The sequence below is a fragment of the Citrus sinensis genome, chromosome 2 (assembly GCF_022201045.2).
Source record: "Citrus sinensis cultivar Valencia sweet orange chromosome 2, DVS_A1.0, whole genome shotgun sequence".
Classification (NCBI taxonomy): Eukaryota; Viridiplantae; Streptophyta; class Magnoliopsida; order Sapindales; family Rutaceae; genus Citrus; species Citrus sinensis.
The window spans coordinates 13,597,042-13,605,930 of record NC_068557.1 but is presented as its reverse complement, the minus strand read 5'-3'; the positions used below and the strand labels follow the sequence as shown (position 1 = coordinate 13,605,930).

The window sequence follows — 8,889 nt, the reverse complement described above, 5'->3', positions numbered from 1 at the left end:
ATTCGCAGGGAAATCTCGGAGTTTACCCAGAGAGAGGACGAGCAATTTTTTGAAACATGGGAGCGATTTAATGGGCTACTCTTGAAGTGTCCACATCATGGGTACGAGAAATGGCACCAATGCCAATACTTTTTGGAGGGATTACTACCAAATGTGCAAGAATGGCTAATGGCAACGAGTGGAGGAGAGCTAATGTTAAAAAGTGCATCAGAGATTTGGGAATTCTTTCAGCGACAAGCAGATAATTCCCAACAACGGAGTCGATCACTCAGGAATACTAGAAGAATTAAAGGAGTGAATGAGGTTCAAATTGGCGAATCAACTTTGGGAATCAAAGAAGTCAAGGAGATGGTTGAAGGTCTTGCTCGACAAATAGCATCGTTATCAACTGCGAAATCAATAGAACCACATGACCATGACTCATACTCAGATCAAGCCAATGCCATAGGTGTAATGAGAAAGCCATCAAATTACAACCCATACTCCAACACATATAACCCTGGATGGAGAGATCACCCCAATTTTTCATGGTCTCAAGGACTCCAACAGAATGGACCAGCAGCTCCAGCTCCACCAATGCAACCAATTCCTCAAATTTCTCAAGCCTCTCAGCCCCCATTTAGACCATACAATCAGAACCAGAACTACTCTCAACCCAGACCATGGGAGGATGCATTCCAGAATTTCAAAAATCTTACTCACTCCACGATTGAGCAACAGAATCGCACCATTGATGGACTACGAAATGAGTTGAGAGCAGGCTTCAACTCACAAGCTCAATCAGTTTCAAGCCTCGAGAAGATGGTGGGACAACTTGCTTCTTTAGTTCAGACCTTGGCAATGACCGTTGAGAAAGGTAAGTTTCCAAGTCAACCAGTGCCTAACCCTAAAGGAGTGCATGAAGCAAGTACCAGTTCACCACAGCAGCATGGAGAGGTCAAAGCAGTCATGACCTTACGAAAAGGAAAAGAAGTCGACAACAAAGTGGAGATGCCGGTGACAAAAGAAAATCAAATTGTACCTGTGAATGTTGAGGAATCATCACCGGAGGAGAAAGAAGAAACCAACCCACGAGAATACGTTCCGAAAGCTCCATTTCCTCAGAGGTTAGCGAAAGGAAAAAAAAGGGAAAATCCACAGGTGAGATTCTTGAAATCTTCAAACAGGTAAGTGTTAACATCCCTTTGCTTGATGCTATTAAACAAGTTCGATCTTATGCCAAGTTTCTTAAAGACTTTGTACTAAAAAGAGAAATATGCATGTTCAAAAGAAGGCATTTTTAACAGAAAACATTAGTTCTATACTCCAACATAAAATTCCTTTAAAATGCAAAGACCTAGGCTCCCCCACTATCTCGTGTAGTATAGGGAACCACACAATTGAGAATGCTTTGTTGGATTTAGGAGCTAGTGTAAATTTGTTGCCTTATTCTGTATTTGTGAAACTTGGACTTGGAGAATTACACCCAACTCCAGTGGTGTTACAGCTTGCAGATCGGTCCACAAAAATACCTCGTGGTATTGTGGAGGACGTGCTTATTCAGGTAGACAAGTTTTATTTTCCTGTTGATTTCATTGTAATTGACACTCAACCTATACAGGATTCAAGGAAGCACATTCCCATTATCCTAGGCCGACCTTTCTTGGCAACTGCGGATGCTCACATTCAATGCAGGACTGGAAATATGCAGTTGTCTTTCGGCAACATGACTATGGAGCTGAACATCTTCAACATTGCCAAACAACCTCACAATGCAGATGATGAAATTGTTGATGTGGATTTAATTGAAGCATTAGTTGATAATACTTTTCTTTCAAACCTTAGTGATGATCCTTTACAAACATGTTTAACTCACTTTGGTTTTGATTTTTATATTGACAGATCGGTTGATAAGGTCAACGCCCTACTTGACTCAGCACCATCTATGGACACTAATAAATGGAAGTCAAGAGTTGAACAACTAGCACCATCAGAGAAGAAACTCATCCCATCATCAGAATCACCACCGAAACTCGAGCTCAAACCATTACCCAACACTCTGGAATATGCATTTTTGGGAGAAGAAAGTACTTTGCCGGTAATCATCTCATCATCCTTCAATGACAAACAAAAAGGTAAGTTGTTGGATGTTTTAAAAGAGCACAAAGGAGCATTAGGATGGACCATAGCAGATATAAAAGGTATAAATCCAGTAGACTGCATGCATTACATTCACCTCGATGAAAATGCTAAATCTACTAGGGAAATGCAACGTCGGTTAAATCCTAATATGAAAGAAGTTGTTAGAATTGAAGTCCTTAAGCTATTAGATGCAGGTATCATTTACCCAATTTCTGATAGTTCATGGGTCAGTCCTGTACAAGTCATCCCCAAAAAGTCAGGAGTCACAGTAGTTACCAATGTTGATAATGAATTGATACCAACTAGGGTAACTACAGGATGGCGTGTATGCATTGATTATAGAAAATTGAATTCTGTCACACGTAAAGACCATTTTCCTTTACCATTTATTGATCAAATGCTTGATAGATTAGCAGGCCATGAATTTTATTGCTTTCTAGATGGCTACTCAGGATATAATCAGATTCCCATAGCACCAAAAGATCAAGAGAAAACTACTTTCACTTGCCCTTTTGGCACATTTGCATATAGGAGAATGCCATTTGGATTATGTAATGCACCTGCTACATTTCAACGATGCATGTTGAACATTTTTTCTAATATGGTTGAACGATTCCTTGAAGTCTTTATGGATGATTTTTCTGTCTTTGGTGACTCGTTTGATCAATGTTTGCATCATCTAACACTAGTTCTGCAGAGATGTGTCGAGAAGAACTTGGTCTTAAATTGGGAGAAATGCCATTTTATGGTAAAACAAAGTATTGTTCTCGGTCACATCATTTCGAGCAAAGGTATTGAGGTTGACAAAGCCAAGGTGGATCTCATTTCTAATCTTCCTCCACCCAAAACAGTCAGAGAAGTAAGATCTTTCCTTGGGCATGCTGGGTTCTATAGACGTTTCATTAAAGATTTTAGCAAAGTTTCTAGACCCTTATGCAATTTACTTGCTAAGGATGTACCTTTTGTCTTTGATGATTCATGTCTTGTTGCGTTTGAAAAATTAAAGCATTTATTGACATCATCACCCATCATTTAGCCCCCGAACTGGAGCTTACCATTTGAACTCATGTGTGATGCATCTGATTATGCAGTAGGAGCAGTATTAGGACAAAGAGTTGATCGAATTCCCCACGTTATTTACTATGCTAGTATGACATTGAATGATGCACAGTTGAACTATTCAACTACTGAAAAAGAAATGCTAGCAGTAGTGTTTGCATTAGAGAAATTTCGATCTTATCTCATTGGTTGTAAAATAATCATGTTCACAGATCATGCTGCTCTTAAATATCTTCTCACAAAGAAAGATGCAAAAGCTAGGCTAATTCGTTGGGTGTTACTTTTGCAGGAATTTGACTTGGAATTCAAAGATAAGAAAGGGACAGAAAATGTTGTGGCGGACCACCTCTCTCGTCTCCATTTTGACTCAATTACAGAGCCATTAATATTGAATGAGTCATTTCCAGATGAACAATTAATGAGTGTAGAATTATTACCTTGGTATGCTGATATAGTTAATTATCTTGTTACAGGTAAACTTCCAGAGCATTGGACCAAGCAAGACAAGGCTAAATTCTTTGCAGAAATAAAGAATTTCTTTTGGGATGACCCATATTTATTCAAGTATTGTGCAGACCAAATTGTTAGACGATGTGTCCCAGAAAGTGAAATTCAGAATATCCTTTCATTCTGCCATGAACAAGCTTGTGGAGGCCATTTCAGTGCTAAGAAAACCGCGACTAAAGTTTTACAATGTGGTTTTTATTGGCCAACTATATTTCGAGATGCTTACACTTTCTGTTCTTCATGTGATAGGTGTCAACGAATGGGGAGCATTACGCGAAGGAACATGATGCCACTAAATCCAATTTTAGTGGTTGAGATTTTTGACGTATTGGGTATCGACTTCATGGGACCCTTTCCCCCGTCTTTTGGTCATCAATACATATTGGTTGCTGTTGACTATGTATCAAAATGGGTAGAAGCAATTCCATGTAGGACCAATGATCACAAGGTGGTGATAGCATTTTTGAAAAGCAACATTGTTTCACGCTTTGGATTCCCTCGAGCGATAATCAGTGATGGTGGTGCCCACTTTTGTAACAAAGCATTCAAAGCTCTTTTGACAAAGTATTCAATCACACACAAAGTGGCAACTCCGTATCATCCTCAAACTAGTGGCCAAGTTGAGATATCCAATCGAGAAATAAAGCACATATTAGAAAAAACGGTGAGGCCAGACAGGAAAGATTGGTCATTAAGACTTGATGATGCATTATGGGCATATAGAACGGCTTTCAAGACCCCGATTGGGATGTCACCCTACTGGCTAGTGTATGGAAAAGCTTGCCACCTACCTGTGGAACTCGAGCATCGTGCGTATTGGGCCATCAAGAAATTCAATTTTGACATGCAGCAAGCCAGCTCAGAAAGAAGATTACAGCTGGCAGAACTTGAAGAAATTCGCAATGATGCATACGAAAATGCCAAGATTTACAAGCAACGAATGAAAGTCTTCCATGATAAGCAAATTATGAGAAAATCGTTCACTCCAGGTCAGAAAGTGCTTTTATTCAATTCTCGCTTGCACCTATTCCCAGGTAAGTTACGCTCTCGTTGGTCTGGCCCATTTATTGTTCATATTGTTTTTCCACATGGGACAATTGAAATTAAGGACCCAAAGAACAGTGTCACGTTTAAAGTTAATGGTCAAAGATTAAAGCCATATCTAGAATACCAACCACATGGAGAAGACATCGAAATAAATTTGAGTGACCCACCAAATTTGAATTGATTTTTTTTTTCAGTGATTTGATTTTTTTTTCTTTCTTTATTTTATTCTTTTGCTAATTGAAATTATTTTTGCATAAGTGTGTTTGTTTAACTATTAAGTTTTCTCTTATCATTTTTAATCATGAGTCTCATACTTAGACCATTCCTCCTGAACATTCTTAAACCACTTCAACGTGTCAAAACTCATCTCAAAAGGCAGATTCAATTTTGTAAAACACAACGCATTTGGGCTCTACAACCACCAGAGTTAGTAGCCTATGTTTAGGGTTTAGAACGCCAACTCAGAGACATTGAGAGAAGTGTTTACGACATCCAGTTGGAGGTTGAGGTAAATTCAATAAGAGGACGATTTTAATTTTCTTTGTGTGTTTTAATTTGTTTCTCTGTTTGTGTGCTTTAGTTTGTTACCCCGGTGAAGTGGCAGATAACGGTACTCCGTGACAATCAAGTCGGTTACTTCAGTTTCCCATAATAACTGATGTTCTGAGGCGAAAGTATGGACAAAAACGAGACTCTAGCGAAGCTTCACAAGCGATTCCCTTCACTTCCTCAGAATGCCCTCCTTACGATCTATAAAGCTCGGTCCGAATGCATGAGATTGCTCATGAGGAATAATATGCCTGCTGATATTCGTTGGTTAATTGAGGTGAAAGTACGATTGGCAGGTGAGTTACCTCCAAAATTTATTGCATACATGCCTGGTTGTGGTAAAGGAAATTATGCAAGAAAACGACGAGCTCGAAGAATTTCTGTTGCTTGTCATAAGTGTGCTAGAATGAGTTGCAATAAAAACCCATGTTCTTTAGGAATGGTGTCTGATAACAGGGAAGATAAGATTCAATTCATTAGGGATGGCTTGAATAAGGAGTCATTGGATGATATCCTTCTGTCTCTTGAAACGCATCCCAGTGGATATGTGCAAGGAGCGATTCTCCAGTTATGGCCATTATTCCAGAAAGAGCATGCACGATATAGTCTCGGGAATCTGACTATAAACGACCCCGTTTGCCAGTTTATAAGAAAACTGGATGGGAAGCCTATCCTCGACCCATAGAGGGCGTTCAAGCCGTTTCTGGACGTAAAACCAGAGGAAGATGTGAGCCACAGTCGCAACTACCTGTAAATATCCTTTCACTTTACTGTTATTTTATTTCATTATTGTTTTATTGTGTGTATTATTGTCCTTAATAATTTTATTACTGTTTGCTTTTTTCTTATTACTGTTTACTTTTTCCTTTTTTACTGTTTCCTTTTTGACTCGCGAGCCACGTGCTTTACGCATTATTTGACACTGACATGTTACCTCATACACAACTGTGACCCACTGTCACCAAGACTCTTAAATGTGATTTTTTTTGTCAAGCACTCACAAATTGTTTTTCGAGAAGTATCACAATGGCAGCTACTCCAAATAGACAATTCAAGAACATTTGTGTGCTTTCTGGATTTACCTATGGCAAACATAAAGAGTTCATTGAGGCAGCCATAGATCTTGGTCGAAGCATAGCAGCGAGAAAATTACACTTGGTGTATGGAGGAGGTAATCGAGGGTTATCAAAAATGGTCTCAGAAGCAGCTTTTATCAGAGGAAGTCAAGTGTTAGGCATCATCCCAAGAGTCCTAAAACCATTGGGCAGTTCGTCTGACTCATCAACTGGAGAAGAATTAGTCGTCTCAGGTATGCAAGAAAGAATAACTGAAATGCTTAATTATGCTGATGCTTTTATTTTCCTTCCAGGAGATCTTGCAACACTAGAGGCACTTATGACACTAGCATCTTGGGCCCATCTACACATTCACCAGAAACCCATCGGTTTGTTAAATGTCAATAACTTTTATGATGGCTTTATCGCATTTCTTAACCATGCAATAAAAAACTATTTCATTCCTTCTAATGTGAAAAAACTCTTTATTTGTGCTCACACTGCTACTGAGCTACTTGATATATTACAAGCTTATAAACCGGAGCCAGACCCCTGGACCTTTGTGTTGGAGCGACCAAATAATGATGGTAACAGTAGCCGCAGTAAGAAGTACAAATTAGATTTAACTCTCCGCCTGTAAATATTTTCTTCTGTGTTGCACCACCCAGGTGATGTCTTCTAAACTCTACTTCTTTCCTTTACAACATTGAGGACAATGTTTCGTTCTGGTTGGGGGGAGGGAATAGTTGACAATTGTGGAATCTTGGTTAAGTTTTTACTAATTTTTGGTTGTAGAAACTAACTGTTGCTAACTTTTTGTGTTGAAGATGGCTGAATATGGAGTGTAGTTACTCTAGAAACGCATCTTCATTGTTCGGAAAAAAAAAATTCTTTTTCTTTATTAAGTTTTGATGTTCATTTTTCTTCTTCTTTCTATTTTCTCCTCTATAAATATACATTTTCTAACTTTTGAGTCGAAGATGGCTGAATATGGAGAGTAGTGCCTCTAGAAACGCATCTTCTAAGTTAAAAAAAAAAAAACCATTTTCGTTTTCTATCATTTTAAGTGTAACTTTTCTAATTAGTTTTTATGCATCATTTTCATATCTCTGCATACATATTTTCCTTTCATGTTTAGAATAGGTTAGAGGGTAGAATGCTGCTTAAAAAAAAAAATTGTGTGATTTGTTTTAACATTGGATGACATGATTAATTTCAAATTTTAGTATTTGTATTATCTTTGGTCTTAAGTGATGTTACGCTATGTTTGCTACTTTACATGTTGATGTCGGAGACAAATATGAGTTGCTTGAAGGAATGAACATGTCATAAATAAATGCCAAGTGAGTTTTTGAGCCTATCACTTTCTTGGAGAGTAACCCTTTTGCCCATTCTCTATACAGCTTAGCAGTTTATTATTTTATACACGATCTCTAAATTTCTTTTGAGTTAACCCTAAAAAAAAAAATTGTAAAATAAAAAAAAAGAGAAAAAAAATGTGTTGCTACATTAGGAGGCCCATCTAACTAGTAGACATGGATAATTATTTAGAGCCCTAAAAGACGATGGAAAGGCCATCTTTGATCCGTTTGAGCCTTTCTAGCCATCCCTTTTATTAAATATCCATAGTTACCCATTTTGAGCCTTTAAAAAAAAAAATAAAAAAAAAAAAAACCTTTTCTTTGTCAACTTATCATCTTGACCCACTCTGATTTGGAGTATTACCCGATGTCTTATAAGTTCCATCACCTATTTATGTTTGAGAAAAATATAAATAATTATTTTGTTCAGTGAAGTTATGCCCAAAAAAAAAAAGAGAAAAAAAAATTGTTGTTTCAAAAGAATAAAAATAAAAATAATAGGTGAAATCCACCTTGCAACTTTCAAAAAAAAAAAATAAAAATTCTCTGCATTTTTTTCAAACATACACTTTATTTTCCTTATTTCCCTTATTTGTTAGCCATGTCCCTAGCCTACGTTACGTCCTAATAAAAGTCCTTCTTGATTTTAGGGAACTATAGTTTGAAGTAGAAGCTAGTTATATGGGCTAAAAAGATGTAGTGATGCATAATTAAAAAAAAAAGATAAATAAAGTGGGTTGACTTACATTTTATTTGACTTGAGATCGTATTATTTCTAAGCTGAGGGCATATTTATTTCATCTTGGTGAGAGCATGTGATATCACTTCTTTATTATTTTCTCTCTCAATTACCATTCATTGGAGTGACTATTTTTATTGGGTTTAATTTATTTGTGAGATTTTGGGGTTTGACATGTCATTCTTGAAAGTAGCTATAACAAAGTCTACTGGGCTAATTCATGTGGATGGTTGATGTGGGTGTGATGTTGCTTTAGACTGGAGATAATGCTTATACTTTTATTTGATTGCTATCATTAATCTGATTGAATAAACACGAGTGTTTCTAAAAAAAAAAAATCATTTTGAATTTGAATTTTGTTTTCGCTTTATTTGCTAAGGACTAGCAATAAGCTGGTTGGGGGGTGTTGAGTGTTAGAAAATGCATATTTATAAAGGAGAAAACCGTCATT

General features: G+C 37.3%; 1 non-coding gene across 1 annotated transcript; it reads right to left on the bottom strand.

Annotated features, from left to right (window-relative positions):
• On the bottom strand, positions 1-104 carry LOC127900476 (small nucleolar RNA R71). The gene has a single exon (XR_008052659.1). It is a non-coding gene; the product is annotated as a small nucleolar RNA R71 (small nucleolar RNA).
• Positions 105-8,889: the final 8,785 nt, after the last annotated feature.